The sequence below is a fragment of the Mytilus californianus genome, unplaced genomic scaffold (genome assembly GCF_021869535.1).
Source record: "Mytilus californianus isolate M0D057914Y unplaced genomic scaffold, xbMytCali1.0.p SCAF_13, whole genome shotgun sequence".
Classification (NCBI taxonomy): Eukaryota; Metazoa; Mollusca; class Bivalvia; order Mytilida; family Mytilidae; genus Mytilus; species Mytilus californianus.
In genome coordinates this window covers 9,487,889-9,511,042 of record NW_026262615.1, presented here as the reverse complement: position 1 = coordinate 9,511,042, position 23,154 = coordinate 9,487,889, and the positions used below count along the sequence as shown (strand labels likewise).

The following is a 23,154-nucleotide window of genomic DNA, read 5'->3' as shown; positions in this document are numbered from 1 at the left end:
AAATGATGTTAAAATATAAACTAAAGAGACTTGACACATACTACATACAAACTTACAGAGAAGAAGGAAATTATCAGGATTTTGTTAATAATCTACTATGTTATTATATAAATAAAACTTCCGTTTCAATAATTAAAGAGTTTGTGTTTATTTAATGTGCCATTTCAATTTTGTTCTTGTTGCTTGACACCCTAGAACTAGTATATGCAATCCCAATTCTGAATATTAAATACACATATTATGTAGTTTTTGTCGAGCCTGCGACTTTTGTTGAAGAAAGCTGGACATAGGGATAGTGATCCGGCAGCGGCGTTAGCTAACTTCTCAAAAGCTTTATATTTTAGAAGGTGGAAGACCTGGATGCTTCATACTTTGTATATAGATGCCTCATGTTACGAAGTTTCCGTCAGTCACATGTCCAATGTCTTTGACCTCATTTTCATGGTTCAATGAAATAATGTTAAATTCTCTCTTATTATAAGAAATAGGATAACTATATTTGGTATGTACGTACCTTACAAGGTCCTCATGCCCATCAGACAGTTTTCACTTGACCTCGACCTCATTTCATGGATCAGTGAACAAGGTTAAGTTTTGGTGGTTAAGTCCATATCTCAGATACTAAAAGCAATAGGTCTATTATATTTGGTGTATGGATGGACTGTAAGGTATACATGTCCAACTGGCATGTGTCATCTGACCTTGACCTCATTTTCATGGTTCAGTGGTCATGGCCTTTTTTTTCTAGTACTTAATGCAATAAGTCAACTATAGTTGGTGTATGGAAATATTTTATGATGTACATGAAAGTTGCGCAGGTTTTATTTGACCTTGACCTCATTTTCACGGTTCATTGCTCAGTGTTAAGTTTTTGTGTTTTGGTCTGTGTTTCTTAAACTATAAGCAATAGGTCAACTATATTTGTTTCATGGAAGAATTGTTAGCTGTACATGTCTGCCTGGCATGGTTCATCTGATGTTTACCTCATTTTCATGGTTCATTGGTCAATGTTTAGTTTTCTTGGTTAATGTTAAGTTTATGTGACAGTTGTAATAAAGCTTAATATTTAGGACTATCAACATAATATCAATGATTAGTAAAGAAGGCGAGACATTTCAGCGTGTGCACTCTTGTCATTGTTTCTAAAAATGATAGAAACTTGTGTAATTAATTGTGCATACTAGGAGACATTTGACCTGTCAATGCACAGTCATCCATACAAACTTTTCGGACTTAACATATCAAAGTAACGTATGTTTCCACTCTTGACTTTTATCCTGCTTGGATGACACGTACATGATTTCACAACAGAAGTTGCGGAAGTTGATGATCATGCACTAAATGGAGGCTTAAGTTGTCTATCTCTGTGTACATGCATGGAATAACCCTATATTCTACGTTATTCTACTATTCGAGTATGCGATTCATTTTACCATACAACCTGTTCATATTAAGATACTTCGTAATCTTATGTTCTTTTTCGTAAATTCAAAAGAACACATAAATATTTACAAAATTAACTTTACACCTCTGTATTGGATCAGCTCGTCTAATTTCATTATGTACCCAAATACAAGTTATGAATAAAATTAAGATTCAATTCTTATACACATTATTTAAAAATACATTTAGTTAGGTAGGAGAGTGGGAAAATTTGACTGCACCAAAAGCAAACCTCGAATGATTCACACAAAACCAAAAAAAATGTGTACATTTAACATAGTAACAATTATAAACCAATACACATGGTAATGTTTGCACTTATCCGTCCTTTACACGTTTTGTTTGTGAATGATGATTAATTTCACTGAAATATAAAATACAAGTCAATTTGGATTTAAATTGTTATGACATCTACTGTTCATGCAAAAGTTGTATCCACGTAAGATGGAAAGTAGGGATTTCATGTAATTTTGATTAAACTGCTCAATCTCATTTTATTGAAACTTCGATTTTGATAGTTACAGCCCATAAGCAATTGAATGCTAGTATTATACAATCCGTGGTATCTGCGCTCACTAGAATTATTTTAGTTTAAAGTTAACGGTTTTCTTTTTTTTTTTGGACCTGCTTGCTTGCCAACATCATACTTTCTTCGACCCAATTTAAGTATGATACTGGAAATAATTCTATAAACGTTTAATAAACATTAAAATTGAGAGTGAAATGGGGAATGTGTTAAAAAAACATCATCCGGAGTAAAGCCGAAAACAGTCGAAGGCCACCATTTAGCCTGTTCATAGTTTGTCACACACTTTGCGTCCGTGTCATACAAGTGAGTGATTTCGCCAGCTATAACAACCAGATTTAATTTACAATGTTCACATTAGGAAATGCCAGTTCCAAATCACAACAGAATAACAATCACATCATATTTTTAGCAATTTGGAGACAATTAATTGCGTTTTCATATTGCTCACAATTCGAATCTATATAATTATATTCTTTTTTGAGTGTTAGTTCCAGTTTTCGAAAGGCACATTGTTTTCCTCTGTTATCTCTAAGATGATGAAAACACAAAAACGAAAGCATAATCAGATACACAACAGGAGGAAATTGAACAATTAAACCATACTCGTTGATACAATAGGAAAATTCTACTGGCAATAAGTTATACGGTTCCGAAAACGACATTGCAAAAATGATTAAATGTTTGCAAGTAAATAACAAACCGAAGTCGTCTTTTACTATCTGGAAATAAGTCTGGTCCGACAAGCTATTATTTAAATATGATATAATTTTATCAGGAGTGAATTTTAACAAAGTGTACAATATCTATACATTCGTGGAATCTCTTTTGTTGATAAAATAAAGAAGCCAACAATGACCAAAGGGAAATAGCATTGTGATATAGCCCCGCCTTGAAGCATTGTAAACATTTCTTGTATTGTTTGTACACCAATTTGTTTCTTCCTATAAAGCTGTTACCACCTGGTGATTGCATCCAGTGCTTTGAAACCAGTGACATAATGTATATAGATAGTTCTGTATCATTCATATTAACTATGGTTGTGATGATGTGTTTCCTGTTTGTTGAACAAAATGAATGCAAAAAAATCTCGTGTATGATAAGCATGACAGTGAAGATGCTGTCAAATAAGGTGATAATGAAATTCTTTGTTCTTCTATGATCCTTTGAAATGTATCCGTATAGAAAATGTAAGTCCATAATGAATTGTATATATCATGCAATGTATCAAGTAAACATTTATGTTTGTTTTCAGTAAATCTGCCCTCGAATAGGTTGTTTTCTGGAATAAAATAATGAAGACAAGTTTTATATTCAACACAGTAAATCAGTCGTTTTATACAACTGATAAAACAAGGTATCATATTCCCATGATGCCATGTTGAAGGACTTGATTCTTCACATAACCAGAACATCATAGTTTTAAGAAAATACTAACAGATAAGATCACTGTGTTTCTTCTTAATAATGTCTTTCAACACAATTTTCATCAATCCGTAACAAAATAACTGGGTATGAGAAAAGGAATAAATAAGTTGCTTTTCTGCCATAGAAAATGACATCCGCCATTCTAAACCTTTATTTACGGATCCTTTGCAACCGATAGGTACGAATATAACGCCGAACTTTACAGCTGACTTCACTAATCTATCATTTGGCCATGCCGATCTGGATCTGAAAACCCATTGGCGACCAGGTGTTATCCATTCCTTACACCTCAAACAAAATGCACAATCATAAGTCTCACTTCGAACTGATTGGCATGGTCCATGAATAATCATATTATCTAACAAACCGTCTTCTCGAAATAACTTACTTGAAAGGTAGGTTTTTCCTTCTACAATCTCCACCCACTGGCTTATATCCGATACGTGTCTTTTGTTATACAGCTTGAGCTTCGTAAATCCTGATTTTGTGTCACTGATGTCCATTACTATAGGTATTTTATTTGCAAAGAATGACACTTTTCTCTTGTTTTCGTAAACCTGAAACATTTCATAAACATGCATGTGATCATAATCACTGCCCTTGAGATCTAAACCTTCTGCTTTACTCCCACTACTTAAAACTGAAATATTTGTGGGTTGTATGACACTATCTAATGCACAGAATATTTTTCTTCTTGTTTTCACAACTTCCTCTGTTCCAATGTTATTACATAAATACTAGTAAATCTTTCGCGACATCTCTTCGTCCATTTTACTCATTTGATAATCTGTAAATAATAAAGTGGGTATAGATCAACCATGAATTTAAATGATCAACACAGTAAAAAATTCATTATGCTCATATATAGAATTTGGCAAAACCCTGAAATCACATATCCACGAAACTATAATTTATCTCAGAAACATGAAAATAAGTTTCCTCGAAAATCAATGACTCTAGAGTAAATGTAGCGAGGGTGATTGCGGATATTTATCTTCCTTATTCCAATTATCTATATATAGTTTTAATTCTTTTTCTCTCTGATTATTATTAAAATTATCAAATTGTTCTTACATTTCGTCATGTACATTTTATTAGAATAATTCTTTTGTTATTCATAAAAAAGAGAGTTGAAATCATCGCATTTAAAAAAAATCAGCATTTCAGCTTTGTATAACTGTAGACAGGTTGTTTTTATAAAATGTAAGGTATTATCTTCATTTAATTTGATACAATTGCAATAAACATCGCGGCAGAGTAAAGGCGTTCAATTAACATTTTTTCCAGTTAAATTTCAAATGTAAAACAACAATTAATTATCATGGACATAGAGCAAAATTTAAATAGTTTTAAGATCTGGCGGAATTCCGTAGTTTCTTACAAACGAAATTAAATTTGTCCGAAGTTTTAAGTATATATTAGAACATGAATAAGTATTGAACTTATTGAAAAAACAATAGGAAGACACCAAAAACAATAAAAATTCATAAGTCGAAGAGAAACTGAAATACCATGGGGGAAATTAAGAAACAAAATATATAGATGTATATAAACGCATATGCTTATGCAGTGTGTTGCCGTAACATAACCCACGTATGTCGACCCAATTAGCATAGAATTCTTGATAATGAGATACTTTTATAGGTTGCATTTCTGTAAATATAGACAATGCAATTTCTAATAGGAACTCCCTTTCGCGGCTAAAACTGTGACACTTTTACTATGAAGTTCGTGAAAAATTACATCCTAGAATAGAAAGTTGATATGCCCTACTATCTTATTCAAAGGTCAAAATATAGGGCTGTGCGGCATATGTTCAAAATTTATATGCCCCGAACTTGTTAGAGTTTAAACTTATACTAAAATTTTGTACTACCCCAACCTTTACTTTTTCCCTGCTTCAGAATTCATTTTTCACCGCAATAGTATGTTTTTATACTGGTAACATTCCCAAGTAATGTCTCTATGAGAAGAAACATAGAGATCATACCTGGGAACCATCGCATTATACAATTAAAGAAATCACTGGTCTAAAACAACACTTTTATTTTAGAAAACAGAACGACAAAACAACATGCTAGTATATAACGTTAACATTACATGTGTAACCCCAGAGTATGTCAAATTTAGAGCAGCAAATTATATGTTTTTTTTTTTTTTGCTTTGTATTATGAAATAAACATAAATAGCTTGAATAAATACATATTTATTTTTGTGCAAAATTACAAAAACAAAAGCTGAAGTACACTTTTAATACAGCAACCAATTCTATACCTTATTGGAAAGATTAAACTTGTTTTCAAGATGAGAATTAGAACGTAAAAGGTATTGAGAAAAGTGATGAACGACGGAACAGATTTGCGTAATGGTAATGATAGCTACAGCATATAATTACATGTAACAGCAGGTCAACAACACAATATAACTTTATGTTCATGTGGGTAAGAAATTAGTGAGACTGCAACTGAAAAGCACAGTATAACTATATGTTCTTACAAGGTAAGATATAGAGTAACTTAACAATAGGAGTAAAATGTTGGTGAAATAGCGACTCAACAATAAGATAGAACATTATGTGAATAAGAGGTTAGTGAGACAGCAACGTCACGACACACTGTACGCTAATGTGAGCAAAAGGTAAGTAATACAGTGAGTTAAGAACACAAATTAATCTTTGCATTTGTTCAACTCATATGTCAGACCCAATTTTTTTTCATTAATGATACATGATTTTTATTTTGATTTTGAAACATAAAATAATTTGTTCATCTATTTTTTCTCGGTTTGACATTAGAAAAAGGCAATAGTAAAATGACTGTACACCTGTTTTATTTTGTCTTATAATTCAATGAAACCTTGTCATCTTTTGAATATTGCAGCTATTGAAGATATCATTTCAATTAATTCTTGAGGTGTGTACTGCTTGGGTCACGAGTTCTTGATTATATAATAGAATTGTTCTGGTTATCATTGTGCATTTGTTATTTACATCCTTCATATTTCCAAAATACCACGATGACATAAATTATTAAACGTGTTGTTTTTAATTTTTTTACATTACTGGGTCGATACCTCTGCTGGTGGACTATCAGTCACCCGAGGGTATCATCAGCTCAGTAGTCAGTACTTCGGTACTGACATGATTTAACAAACCTTTCTAAAATTGTCCATTTATAAATTTTGAAATTATTAAGAAACTAAGGTTTCAACTCCCTCCGGCAATTTTGACTTTAGATGAATCTGACTATTTATTTAGGTATTTTTGACATATAGCTCTTCAACGGTTTCGGTACTTATACATCCTCGGATTTCAAATGTTTGGCTTTGAGCGTTCCTGATGAAGGTAAATCCAGAAAAGCGCTTCGGACGCATGAAATTATTAAACGTGTTGTTTTTAATTTTTTATGTCAGTGGCCAAACTTCTAGGTTAATAAGGAACTCGGAAACTAATAATCATCTCACCAACAAAGGTATCAACCAAGGACTAGAACACGAAGAAGCTTAACTAATACGTTATCATGACATTTGATTTAAAGCATTTTTTTATAGATTAAACTAAAAAATAAATTTGAAAGTCGAGGAAGTGTAAAAATTTAGGCAGCTACATAATAAGAAGAAATATCAAACGAATAACCACACTATACCGTAAACAATATCGATTCCTCCACCGACATAACATCAAAACTGACATCATCGTTGAGATTTAGCATGTTTAGTTCACAACAAAAAAGGTTGATAGCAAGTATGTTTGAAGTAACAGATATTTTAAAATACGTTTTTACCTTTGTCGTGTTCCTTTTAAGATCGCCTCGTTAGGAATTTCCTTTTAAATGCTTTAAGTATTTTATCGTCTAGAATATACTGTGTTTACATGTTTACAAGTGTAGCTTCCTTGGCAACAGACTTCATTTGAATAGGTTATCAATTCATTGATAAAAATAGATATTGAAATTAACTTCCTAATACTTTTCACCTGTACGTTTAATGTTTGTATGAAGATGAACATATTCATATTTTCATAATAAGTTAATTAGAAGACAGTTCAATATAAGAATAAAAATTAAACAAAAGAATTTCTTCCACGGTTATTTTAAATTTTATTCACACAAAAACGAGCAAATAAAACACTCACATAAAGTTGAAAAGTATTAAACGATATTGATTTTATTCTGATTAATCAATATTTGACAGACACAATAAACAAGGGGAAGAATGTAGATAAATATTGATATATTGTATATACATTTGTAGATAATCCTTTTTTGGTAACTGAATGACCAATATTGTTTTACCCTAAATTTCAATTTTTCCTCTTTTTTCATTGGGGTATGTTACTGAGATTTTTTATTTCCTATGTTGTGTTTTATATACTGTTGTTTGTCTTTTGATCGTTTTCATTTTTTTTCCATGGCAATGTCAGTTTATTTTCGAATCATGATGTCTATTTGATAAATACGATATGAATTGTAAATCAACAAATCTCTTCTCCGGATTAAAGTGTAAACTTTGCGGATATGTATATTTCTGTAAAACGAAAGAAAGTGCATCTACATATTAGATATTTACAAAAATACAAACAAGCTTATAGATTTATGCCAGGGGTGCGTTTGGTTTACAAAAGGCTCAACAGTGAGTGATGCGCAATGATAAAAAGTTGAAAAATGCAAACTTTAGTTTGAAGTTGAACAGCATTGTGCACCTGGAATGCAATTTTTACCAGCATGGTAATCACTCTGATGATTTAATCCTATCCTACTTGAGTTCATATCGCTAAAAACAAGCGTAACTAATGATTTTATAAATGAAACAAATCATCATAAATAGAAAACACGCGTCTCTATATACAACATAACTTATTATCTTTGTCTTGAATCACCTCTCCGTAGACATAAACGACCACTGGAATCAAGATAAAAAAAGCAACACCTTATGGTTCCAATGACAAAGTTAATGGTAAATATATTCTATTGAACCCTTCTCATAGCTCGAGTGTGGTGATTTATTGAACTCTGCTCCTCGAAGAAGACACAGATACGCATAACAACGTTAATAAACTTCTTTCAAAATCCGCAAAACCTCACCATTAAACAAAGCCGGAGTTCAAAGATATTGTTAAACTATGACCTCTAGTCAACTTGCCAACTTAAATTGTTACTTATCAAACTGGTCCCTGCTGTTCAGCAGGAAGAGCAGTAACTTGTCTGCTAATTGTTGGAAAAAACGTCCTGGAAGGACGAAATGTCGTTTTTGCAGACTGTTTATTGTGCACTTAATAAGGGCAACAGTAGTATACCGCTGTTCAAAAGTCATAAATTTATTGAGAGAAAACGAATCCGGGTTACAAACTAAAACCGAGGGAAACACATCAACTATAAGAGGATAACAATGGAACAACAGAATCACTGAAGTATAACAAAAACAAACGACAAGCAACATACAGAGAAACGAACTATAAGATAACAACTGCCATTTTCTTGACTTGGTACACGACATTTTAAGAAAAAATGGTGGCTAGCCAAAACTCGCGCTTTTATGGCAATGTTAAATATATATAAATAAAATGACAGCATTACATGACAGGAATACAGTACAAATAAATTAAAGAACATTCAGGACAGAGAGATACACAAATAAACATTACAATTATAGTACAATAGTTCATTTCCACATGATAACCCCAGAATAACACCGAACACGTAAAACAATCTAGGACAGCACACAAAAACAGTACAACAGAACCACGGACTGTCCGTTACAGGACTGTATCAACGCCACAAAAGTTACGTCACAAGTTAATTTCTAAAACTATAATTCAAGATTAGGTTTAAAATATAAAAGTATATAAACCAGCTCAGCGTATCTTTTATGTTCAAAACATGCTCATAATAGAACCACAATAACCTGCCCCTGTTCCGACATGCGTGTAATATTTGTTACTGGACGTTAAACACTTGTTCCTCATTTTCATCTTAGTTGTTTCATTTAATAATCATTGAAGTCTATGACTCAAAATGCAACGGGAGATAATATATGATTTTTGCATTGATGTTATAACATATATGATTAATTTTTATTTCGTTTCGTTGATTTCTGTTTCTTTTCATTCGTTTCTATTTCGTTTTGCACTTTATAGGCACCTCATAGTATAGTAATTGTCTGATGTTGGTACGGGACTAACCGTTCGGTTTGGGTACAAATCAAAGACGAGCACTTCTTTTTTAAAGTCCTTTCAATCATAAAATTTGTGAATATGTAGAAGAAAATATCAGAAATATATGGTAAGGTAAAAAAAAGTTTCCATTACTTGTTAAATAAAAATGTCGGTATTTTTTTTTCACAGCCGCACGTCTATGTGTTCTTGGCTGTTTTTCTTAAAGAATAAAAATAGTTTGAAATAGGATTAATGCTTATTCTCATATACAGGACAGTATATATATTTTTATTGATTTCAAGTGACATAAATCTTAGATCTATACAGGAAAGTCGACGAACACAAAAGTCTTTGAAACGTGATTCGTTTATTACATAAAAAAAGGAGATTAGGTTTTATTGTAAATGAGATAACTATTCACCAAGATCAAATGAAGTGGGTATAAGCAATTATAGGCAAATGTACGACCGTCAATAATAAGAAAAAAAATACCGTATAGTCGACTGTAAAAGGCCCAGACATGAAAAATATTAAACAATTGAGTTGAGAAAACTAATGTAAAAAATTATACAAAACAATATACGAAAAAATTATTTTTTAAGACACGAACTAACCACAACCACTTAATTTCAGGCATTATTTGTTTTCGGCTTTAAAATAGCTGCTAAAACTGTGACTACTCTCAGAACTATACTAATGTCTTTTTTGTTGTTTGGATGTACAAATACCTTGTCACGTTGCGTTTGTGTTTTTGTTTTCTGTTGAGTTGAGTCCTTTCTTCTGCTTTTTATAGTATGTTCATATGTTTTCCTATGAGATATCGTGGTAATGTCTTTTTCATATGATCTCTGGTAGAGTGTTGGTTTAATGCCAATCATACCACATCTTCTTGTTTTCAAATATAAAAAAATGTTTGTACACAAGTATGAAGAATTGGTGACAACAATCCAACAGAGACTAAATGGCGACGATTTACTCGACTATATGTCATCGTAGTCCCTATTTTATGACAAAATGAAACACTTAAAACGAACACAACTGCCTGATTTATGTACAAATGAATAAACGAAGAAATAAATAATTGTAGATACTGACTAACGAAAACCGCTGAATGGAAAGGTCCTGTCTTGGAACAGGCACATACAGAATGTTTAATTAATTTCAGCAACACTTTCTCCTTAATGACATATTATTGTTAATTGTTACATTAAGGTCTTACCGAAAAATTCTTGTAATTCATTGCATATAATTTTCAATTGACACTAACTGATTCTCGCACTTGTAAACCAGTTTTGAACTAAACAGTCATTTTGATCTGAACAGATCTCATAAGACTATAAAAATAATATCTGTAGGTAATTATTCAGTTTTTAAGACAAATATCTTCTGCGGTAAATTCAGTACAGTTAAAAATTAATTTATATATGCTCAATCTTGAAAAGAAAGAATGTTTTGTTGCTGTAATATATCTATATTAACCAACATAATACTGAGTTGTCTGAACAGATATCGATAAATAACGGCGTCAGAAGTTTACCGATTTCAAAAATCTCGTATATCAATTTAAACAAGATCTGCTTCCCGGGATCTGCTTCCGAAGCATCCGAAATCACGCCGGTTTTTGATAGACCATCTGAACCTGGTATTGAAGAATGTATCAATATCTTAAAAGAATGGTTTAGATACAAAACGTACACCATATGTGTTCTTGTTTGACATGTCAAACTGAATTGAATGACATATATGATGAGTCTCTTGAAGTCATCTCCACTATATCTTGTTTGGAAATGTTAAACTAACTATATGTAGTAATGAATCGATGTTCCCAACTTAAACGAAATTTTCTTATTTGTCATAACGAAAAGCATACAACAATCTATAGGGGGAGCCCCATGGGATCATTTCCACCTGGACCATTCGTGAATGTTTAATGTACATTGTCTCAATTTCAATCCCTTAGGCATACCTGACTGTTACCTCATTGACTGACTCATGTATAGTGGGATTATTGAAACATACTTGCTGTAGACAAAGTTGAATTAACTCAATTATGACGAAATATCTAAAAATCATAATTTGAAATCCTTGTTTATTTGGCGGGGTTAAACGTGTTAGCGGGATCTCAACCCTCCCTCTAACCTGGGACAGTGGTGTAACAGTACAACATAAGAACGAACTATAAAAATCAGTTGAAAAAGGCTGAGTATGTCTGAACGTTCATGACCAAAAGCAAAAGTCGAAAAAAAAATCTATTCATTCCATAAGCACGACAAAAAATCATCGAGTACATCGAAAAGTAAGTTGAAATTCTTATTTTATTTAATTTAATTTCCATGGTTCGCTTCAACTAGTTTTAAACGCTTATGATAATTATCTGTCCATCTTTTTGTTAAATCATTAGCCCATGGAAATTTCCCCAGAACAATTATTTTAGATCTCGTAAAGAAAGTCTGTTTTCTTTTGTTTTTATCTCCCTTAAACTGCATTGTAAAATCATAGAGATGGTGAGATAATCAGAGGTTAAGCTGTAAATGTATCTCTATCGAAGGTTACTTTCTCTCATTAATTGGCAAGCTAGTTGCAATTCTTATTTTATCTACATTCTTATTTCATTTCCTAAATGTACATTTAAACTAGTGCACATCACTTATGATAAATATCTGTCTATTTATTTCTTAAATTTTGAGCTAATGGAAATTTCTCCAAAACAAGTCTTATAAATTTCGTGGAGGAAGTCTTTTTTCTTTCGTTTTCATCTTCATAAAACTGCAGTGTATAATCATTGAGGTTGAGTGTGAGCAGAGATAAGCTGAGACAATATCTGAAAATGTATGTCTTCCTTTTCCCATTGTTCACCGGCAATTATTCTTTAATTCAATTATCTTTTTGTAAAATTTTAAGTTGCAGCACTATCTAGAGTATATAATACACCAACTTTTGCCAATTTGTCACTCCATCCTAAATTTTTTTCACTAGAATATTATTATTTAAATGTTCAACCCCCCAAAAATTCATGTTGTCCACTGTTGTTTTCTGATACTCAAAGTATTCAAAGAATATCCAAATCAAATAAACAAGTTTTCAATTGTCACAAATATGATAGATTATATAAGGAAATTGTCCCCCTGTTGATCTGTTTTTTTTTATAACTAAAGCATATCTAAACAATTAACATTTTTCTATGGTTCAAAACTGTGTTACTTAGGGTAATTTCATTGCTGTTATCACTGTTTTCCCCCCGGTGGAAACATGTGAAACACCAAGATTTGATTTCGTATAATGCAATGAGAAGAGCATTATTTCCCGAATGTTTGATCCCACATGTATAGTTTGAACAGCGGCAAGTTTTAAAAATCAGAACTCATCCAAGATAAGAATTAATAGAAGAATACTTTTGTTATTCTGTCCTGTTAAAGCCTTTTTGTGTACCTTCTGATTATATTTCAATGTCAGCACTATACCATTAAGTTTGTTTTCATATCATCTTATTGAATTGATATGTAGATGGAAGTAAACTTCCATCTAATTCAAATAAAATGACAAAAAGTACTTCGTTATTCCGTTATGTTATGTCACCTGATAAAAAGTAACAGCATAGCCATAATCAGTAACAGGAAGGATGTTAAAGACAATTTTACTGATGAAACACAAAGTTAACTTACTATATGCCAAACAGGTTATGTAATATGAGGTATGATCATCGTATTAAATAATCCTTATCATAAATATTGAATGACAAGACAGGGTTTTAACTTTTTAGCAGAGAACATTGTGCTATTCTAGTAGAGTAGATGGTACGAGAAAGGAATTTATTTTTGATTTTTCATCTAGCCTATGGAAGTTTAAAAAGACAAAATGGCTATGTTTGCTGTTATCTCTCATTTTTTACCAATTTGAAATGATTTATTTTTCTTAAACTATCAAAAGAAAAGAATTGTTCTCAAATAAATAGCAAAATCACAAAAATACTGAACTCCAAGGAAAATTCAAAACGGAAAGTCCCTTATCAAATGGAAAAATCAAAAGTTCAAACAAATCAAACGAATGGATAACAACTGTCATATTCCTGACTTGGTACAGGCATTTTCTTACGTAGAAAATGGTGGATTAAACTTGATTTTGCCATTTGATTAGGGACTTTCCGTTTTGAATTTTCCTCGGAGTTTCATATTTTTGTGATTTTGCTTTTTTTTTTAAAGCTAGCTTAAGTTCTTTCCTGTTACCAACTATGTCCTTTTCCTGAAGATTCTTTCATGTTACTATAATTTACTATATTTCTTAACATTATGTTTTATAAAATATTACAGAATGTACTACTATACCACAAACTAAAATTTTTTGAAATTGATTCACATTCGTTACAGGAAAGAACTGGAATTTTAGGTATCATTTTATACATTGCCAAAGTCATCACACTTATCATTATTTTCAATAACTGACAATTGTTCCTGAATTCTCAATGTTTTTCTTTGTTTTGTGCTATTAATATACAGGTTCCAAAGACATATTCTGTTTGTTTTTCCTATTGCCAAAAATTAGACTTTTTTCAGATATTCTCTAATCTCCTTTGAAGGTAATGTCAACTTTATGTCATTGGAAAGTTAATCGCAATTCATATTTTATATACATTCTAATTTCATATCCTAACTGTACATTTAAACTAGTGCAAACCACTTAATATGACAAATATCTGTCTATGTATTTGTTAAATAATTAGCGAATGGAAATTTCTCTAGAACAATTATCATAGATCTCGTGGAGGAAGTCTTTTTTCTTTTGTTTTCATCTTCCTAAAACTGAAGTGTATAATCATCGAAATGGTGAGGTGATCAGAGGTAAGGCTGTAAATATATCTGAACTGAAGGTAATGTAAACTTTATCTCATTGCAGTAAATGTATCCCCATTAAATGAAAGGTAAGGTTTTATCTAATTGCAGTAGATCAAGCACATATTCCAGGTACAGCATAACATAATGTAGCATAAAGTCTGTGTCAATAAGTGTGCAAACTGGCTCCATATTGATCACATATGTATAATGTTTGTGCCTATTCCATTTCAGGAGCCTCTGGCCTTAATTGTGAATCTTATATGTTTTTTTAATTTTAGTTATTTTTATGTTTTGGAGTTCAGTATGACGTCCATTTTCACTGTACTAGTACACATTTATTTTTAGGGACCAGCTGATGCCCACCTCTAGCTGCGGGATACCACGTTGCATTGAAGACCTATTGGTGACGTCGGCTGTTATCTGCTCTTTGGTCGGGTTGTTGTCTATTTGACATACTCCCTATTTCCATCCCCATTTATTTTAGTCTAGGTTAACCTGTCAATCATGAAACCATGTCAGTATTACAATGTATACCGTCAGTGTAGCTTCACAATTGTATCCTTTTATCGATAGTTATTGCATATATGTATAGGCTCTGTAAAACGTATTACCCACTTAACTTTTATAACAAACTGTATAAGAGACAAACCGAGAATGTTTTGTCTACGTAAAGTTGGGTATATCCCACAATGTATTTAGATTTACCAGTCAACATACTGGAGCCATATGTTTGGTTACTATTGTCAATTGTGATGTCAAGTATTGTTGATAATTCTCATTGTCCTTTTTAAGTATCATAAAGTATGCTAGTGGCTATTTACTGTTTGAATTTTCTGAGATAACCAATATTTAGGTGGTAAGTATTGTCTTTATTTCAGTTGTTGGTTCTGTCTTTTATAACTACTGTAGTCCTTTTGTATTATCATGAAGTATGCAATGTGCTATTATTGTTTGTTATTTTCACAGTGGAGAAGGATGAATGTGGTGATAAAAGTAGTTTATTTTACTGTCAGATAATTTTGATAACCCACCACTTCATTTCAGTTATCATGAATTATCGCCATTTTAACAAAATTTTCCTTTGAATTTCCCCTTTCCCGCTAAACGAAGGGTGCACGTTTATCTTGTTGAGATGACCATCGAGAATCTATAATCGTACCATGTACTCTCTATTGCTTGTTCTTTTTTTATTATCATGAAGTATGCCATATGTTTTTGTGTTTTTTTTTTTTATTTCAATAGGAGCCGAATGAAGGGAGTGAGTTACGTCTATTGACCTCATGATTATTTTTGATAATTTGTGATGTCCTTTTGATAAGCATGGAGTAAAGCGTTTGTTATTGTCTAATTGCATATGCACTTAGCTTTTGATGAAGGCCATGCGTAGACCTCTAGATACAAGCTACTGTTAATTCCAAGTAGTAGACTTCTAAAATACTATGTATATCTATTCCGATGTGTTATTTTTAGATGAGCAAAGGACGAAAAACACTTTTAATGATATATGATGGATAGAAAGACAATGTTTTGCTCCACTTCGATCGGTATTACCTTTGTGTCAGTGACATAATGTTAATGTAACAACGAGGTCAAAAACAGACAAAATATCGATGTTTTGTTATTCATCTTCATAATTACAGTTATTCATTGTAAACATGTAACTGGTCCACATTTTGATAATGCCTGTTAGTTTTATTGAATAAGTCAGTATATGTGAAGCTATATCGGCATTTATGAATTTCATATAAACTAGGCGTTCGAAGAATATTTGCATATACCGTTTTATATTTAATGACTGGATATCTGTTGAACAGTAAGTTTATTGTCCACGAGATGCAACTATTATCTTATGGCGTAGCCGACGGCAATTGTTTTATCTGAGGGGACAATAAACTAACTATTCCACAAATATCCAGTCAGTAAGTGTTGTATTATACCGGGGCTAAGGCTAAATCAACTTTCGTAATATAAAAAGCAGAAACACAACATTACTGTTTCACTTTGACTTCATATATATTCTGAATTCCTAAGATACGTCCACCACTGACGTCAACCCTAGATACAATAGGTAAAACGGGTCGTCGTAACTCCAACGGTATTCTCAACATTATCCAATCCCGTAGCTGCATCTGAAATTCCTCTAAATATAAAGACGCTTGCGGTCAAATACTTTCAGCGAGGTCCAACAGTTGGATATTGACCGGTCCGATATTCCAATTTGAAGAGTTGTGAAAATATCATGTACTTATTCTATATAGAAAATGATAACTGAAGTATAATATTAGAATATAATGCACAACCATGACAAAGAAACGTTTTATGAAAGACATATTTCTATATGTAATATTAATTAGGCAATCCAAATGCAAGCCTGTCAATATTGCAATAAGATATAGTATGACTGTTAATTAGGAAACTTAGTAGATAAATTTAAGATACAATAACTTCTTATTTCATTTGACATATATACACCGGTAATGGTTGCGTCAAAAATGATAATAGAGTTATATATTTAAGTAACATAACTAAGATTGAGTTTCAATGTGCTTTTAAGTACATTTATTCAAATATTCAAATGCATAACACTTATGATGGTTACTGTTCGATAGTGAGGTTTAATACCAACAAAATAATGGTTTCTCAAAACAAGAAGTTTAAAACCATTGTATAAAGACTGTCTTTTTTTTCTCGATTTTCCTTTAGTTTCGATTTCAATAATCCATGGGAAAGTGACCGAAATCTATGATTTGTCTACCGTGGTAAATGAATTAATCACAATTTTATGTAAAAATCAAATTAAACTTGAAATAGATGCAACTATGTCAAAATGATGTGGGAAGCCAACATATCTAATTCTAAAATATAGTGATACATTTTTTAATTATGAATGAAAAACTAACATTTTACTTTTTATTACATTCTATGGCATACACGAAGACTGCAAAACGCCAGGTGTTTAAATTGGACGTGTTATCAAACGAACAAGAGGAAAAATATGTATAGAATGCATTCGACATGTTATCAGTTGACCACTGGGATGTATGTATCAAATATGTTTGGCAAATGATCATTTGATCACTAGGAAATGTATGTATTAAATGCATTGAGCATTAGATCAATGACCGCTGGAAAATATATGTATTAAACGCATTGGACATGTTATCAAAACGACCAATAGGAAATAAATGTATTGAATGCATTCGACATGTTATCATATAACTATTGGGAAATGCATATAATAAATGCTTGAACATATTATCATATGACACTAAGAAATGTTTGTATTAAATATATTGGACATGTTATCATATGACCGCTTGGAAATGTATAAATTTAACGCATTGAACATGTTATCATATGCATATACTAGGAAATTTATTTATCATATACTTGTATAAAGTATTATCTAATTTAACAGTTCAATAACATTTAAAATATTAAAAGGCTATGAAAGGATTGCTATGTTTATTGACCATATTTCTTAGAATTTCCACGGCGGGCTGATAAACGAACCTTTATTGACTTCTTCTGGGATGTTAACACATGCCTTTTCGTTAATGTCCGTGACGTTTATCACATGCCTTTCCGTTAATGTTCTTGACATTTATCACATGCAACTTCTTGTATTTCCGGAAACTTGTTTGAAAACGACAACACGGTACGGAAAACTGCAAGTGATTTAAGACTTTTCATAGAATTGTCGAGGAGCAAACATGAATTAAGATTCAACATGTATTGAAAGACATAAACGAGATGATAATTGTTGAACAATTTAAGTTAAGATCTTCGTATTTGGTTGCCTGTAAATTATTATCTAAAAGTTTAAAGAAAGACAAAATTTTAATAGTTCTTGACTGTATTTCTTCTGCGGAAGTATATGATAAAAAGATCATTACATGTTATCTTTATCGGCCTTCGTTTATGAATTCTGTCCTCGAGCCTGCGGCTCCTGGGCTTATATCATGACATAAGGCCGATAATGGGTTTGATATGAAAAATGCCATGTAATAATCTTTCCGTATCACATGCATTGGGCAGCATGTTATCATATGACCACCAGGAAATGTATGTATTACAATTAAAGACAAGAGAAACGTTCGGATTATGATTCATTTACTAGTACGTAGTGTTTCGATTTCCTTGCAATCTAATTATATTATACAGTGACCGCCCATCCTTGTTTTGATAAGAAAAAAAATCAGATAACATCAGTACAAGTACAAGTATTTACAAAGTTCATCAGGAAGTTTTGTCTCTTTGTTTAAGCTTCCCTTAACTCTTACTTTTAATCAGTCAAGTAGCATTGTAATGCAACAACTGTATATCTAGCGGTAAAGTGAAAAAGGTAAGATATATATTTTTTTGATTAAGCATGCATAGCAACAGACGCTTATAATGTCAATGCACCCGGTCTCGCTGATTTTGGCGTTAAAATGATAACCCAGAGTGTTTCGTTACCTTGTTTATTCTATGTTTACTAAATTTAGTAGATTTGAACGTCAATAATTACATGAGATGTTTGTTTCATTATGATACGTTATTTTGATTAGCTAACAGCAAAATCGTTTCCTTCTGAAATTGGCATTCATTACACAAAGAAATTTAACATTCATGATGAGACGAGGTCCCACAATAAAGCGCACAGGTAAATTAAAAAAAAAACTTGATAGAAATCTTGTTTTCATGATCGTAGCTAAAAAATTAAATTATAAGTATTGAATGCTTCTTTTTGTAATTTCAAAGGGTTGTAAAAGCGTTGACTGTGCGTACATTTTTGGAATGAAGCGCTTCCGCGCTTCATATAAAATGTACTTCGGTCAACGCTTTTCCACCCCAATGAATTTACAAAATGAAGCATTCAATTCTTAAATAAACTCCTATGTCATATTCTCTCAGACATGAAAGATATGTCCATGTTATCACTGGAACTATTACATGTATTAAATCATATCAGAAATTCTATATCAACAAAGTATTTCTACTTACGTCGAAGTGTACGTATTTGCACGCCTCTAGCTGAATTTGTGGTAAAAATGTGCGGGGTTAGTTATGCGAGTTATCTCCCTTAATTCAAGAAAGGAAGTTATCTCTTTTACTACAAGAAAGGACAAATGGACACACGAAAGGAAAATGACTTCGTGCGGTCTATCACGTATCCAAACAAGTAAGCCTGTGCACATATTTTACATAACGAAAAGGAAACTATGGACATTTTAATTATTTTTTCTACCATGCAATTTCAACTTATCTCTCCGATATCGTAATAGATGACGTTTTCAGGTTAACAATTTATATCGGTGTCACAAATATCCGGAAATCACATTGTGATTCGTAAAATTGTGTCTGTTTCCCGGAGTTAACTGCTGGAAATCTAAAAGTATTGTGTTCATTCAAACACCGTAACCTTAATATGAAGAAAAAACCAAAAGGTGGGATTTGTTCAGGACCATACAGTTAAGATCACATAGTCAAATGTCACGATCATGTTCCAGATAGTGAATGATGTAATTTTGTCCTTATACAAAGAGTATTTTGAAGCTTTTTAAGGTTGACCTTGATCTTTGACCACACAAATTTTTATACTTAAAGAAATCTTGAAATGTGACATTGAGGCGCAACTATGTTATATGTTATATGTTCAAATAATGACAGTTTGAAAGCAAAATAATATACGAAGTTAAAAACCATTAAAAACCGTAAACCCCCCAAAATATGGCTGAAGTAAACTATGCTTTGGGGATAGAAAACACTTTGTTTTTTGAATATTTCAACATCGTATAAAAGTGCATTTACCATGTTTACAGAAAATTAATACATCAATGTCAGCAAAACAATGATAGCTGTTAAAAATTAAAGATAACTTCTAGGCTGGTAATACCTAAAGGTTGTAAAATTTGTAAACGTTACGTATGGAAAGCTAACGGGGGCAAAATTTATATTTGTAAACTGTCAATTTATAACTTGTTACTTTGCAATTTGTACATTTGTGGTATGTATTTCCTCTGAACTATCTGGTTATTATTTCCGTTATAAAGAACAGCGGAGGATTCTTCTCCGTTTTGGTCGGACATAACAATAATCATCCTGACACAGAGCGTAAATGGTTTGTAAACTTCTATATTCTTTGATACACTTTTACAATAATGTACCCTCCTTCATCCACGTTGTCTTTACTTGAAAACTGGTAACCTCTCGAAAGATATCAAAAGTCCGACAGCGGCGCCATCTGTTATCACAATACGATCAGAATAGCATGAAATGAATGTACAAATGTCGAATAAAAAAAAAACCAATAGCAATTATCGCGTTAGAAAAGTGTGAATTACAAGTATATAATACAATTATCTAAATAACATTCAAGCAAAGATGCTAATTTACATCTACAAATTTACAAAATATAAATGCACAATTTAGCAATTAACAAACTACGAATAAACATTTCACAAATGTAGCACCTGGTGATCAATATACAAATGTTGAAAATCACGAATTCAAGAGTTACATAAATACGAATTAAGCAATTAGAAGTTACACAGTTTCTAGTTACAAATTGACAATTTACGAATTTAAAATGTTGACCCCGTTGACTTTCCAAAGTTACGAGCCTGGAAATAAGACCGTCGTGTTTTCGTTTGAATTGTTTCACATTTTTTTCATATATTTGTCCCTTGTACCTATTTATACCCTATGGGTTCTGCTCAAATGTGAAAGTCTTTTAATGCTTGTCGCATTGTCAATTATAATTCATCGCATCAATTATATTAAAACAAAAAACAAATCCCTTTGATAACCATTACACATGTTACAAAGTAACTGCAAAGTTTAGCTTTAACTTACCTGTACAATAGTACCTCAAACTGAGACACATACATACATATTATAGAAACTGAACTTTGGAAATCTAACTTCATTTTGTAGTGAATAGTGGATACAATATTGTAAACTGAAGCAATGAAACGTGACCACAAATACATCATGTATATGTTACAACGTATTTTGGAACTTAACTATAGTAACATGTAACTAAAAAATGTAAAATGTAGAAACCAAATTTTACAATCGGACTGTTTAAATATTACCTGGTTATCGGTATATAATTATAAACATTAATGGAAAACTTAATTCATTGCATATAGACATTTAATTCACAATGGAATCCATGTAATCGTACAGACAACATGAACGGTAACTCTAGAAACCCAGATAATTATGATGATGGAAGTCTATATGACGTAAAGAAATTTAAGTACTGGGAAATATACGGTGTAAAACGATTTCCGTACCGTGGAAAGCGTAAGTTTACACCATTACTTTACCAATCTTCAGATGGAGGAATGGTGATCTCAAATGACGTGTTGGACTAACAATCAGTCAGTTTGAACGAATGCACAAAGCTTGTTTGGAAAGACGGAAAACACAAGAACAGTATATACTGAACATTAGATATCCTGACAGATCTTCAAAAGAATATCTTGAATACTTAGAGAACTGTACGGACTGTAATATAGGTAATACATTTGTAACATTATTTTCTGAAACTCTAGAAATTTAAGGTGTACACTAAGTGTTGATGTAATACAAATCAAGAAACAGTTTAATATCTATATGTCTTTTGATTGAGTTGCTAGTAAGCCATTTCAATTGATATTTTATAGTGTGTCTTTCTACGTTGTGATGTAACAATATTGTTTCAGGTAAGGGTGAAGGTTGATACCTATTAAAACGTTTAAATCCGCATGTCTCAGAGATACGATGTTACTTCAGCAAACACATTCTCAGCTTGCTGTAGAATTTCATAACAAAAAAACTTGTTCACAAATCTAATCATGAATTTTCAGCATTGGCTTTTGACATAGAATGTATTTGAAAACTCATTAGTCGAAATGAAACTGACAACTCCATGTCACAACAAAACCCACATGTTTCGCGAAAAGACAAGTCCAGACAACACTTCATAAAAATAACGACTGAGCAACAATCGTGATAATCTTAGATGTCCCATCAGGATAAAGTATTGTGTTACTCTCAGAAAACTATTTGAATCTTTCGCTAACCATAAAAACAAAACATTATTCATATTTTTAAAGTACAATGTACTAGATTTTTGCTACAGTTTATAATAAAAGATAATAACCTGTGTTAGTTTCACATATGCATTTGATAGTATTTGATCTTATTGAAGAAATCAAGAGTGTTCTTTTTTTATTACGATGAAGGTCCTATACCAAAAATAGAATGTGTCAAGCTTAACTTTTCAGTTTTCAGTTTAAGGATGTTGGATTTTTATATTCGATGGTATGGATAATTGATAAAATGAGAGAGAAGCTAGCTAACGGGCAACATAACACTATGATAAGTTACTGACAAAGAACGATATGACCTCATGGAAACATGAAGACATTATATTACCAAAGATTAAGCAACACAAACATGTTTTAGGATGGGTACGTTACACCTGTAGCGTTGTTCATAAAAAGGGAGAATCGTGTTAAAAGTTGCATTCAGTGAAACCAACAAGGAGGGAATAGTTTGTATTGTAACACATTTATGGAACATACCGCGATGTCTTAATTGCATCATAGTCTACAAATAATTATTCAGTTTATTTACTTTAAATAAGATAACAACAAGAATATACTTTCACATCCAAAAAATCGAATTAAAAACAAATGAATAAAAAGAAAACAGCAGCATTCTATTTTTATGTCTCTTTTTTATGGTAGGTGTCTAAAGAAATTAGTACATATATATGTAAACTGTTCACTGAAGTTGTCCAT

The 23,154-nt window shown here is 31.8% G+C and overlaps 1 protein-coding gene across 1 annotated transcript in view; it reads left to right on the top strand.

Annotated features, from left to right (window-relative positions):
• Positions 1-23,154, top strand: part of LOC127723848 (uncharacterized) — a 373,964-nt gene that overhangs the window by 290,304 nt on the left and 60,506 nt on the right. The window lies entirely within an intron of this gene.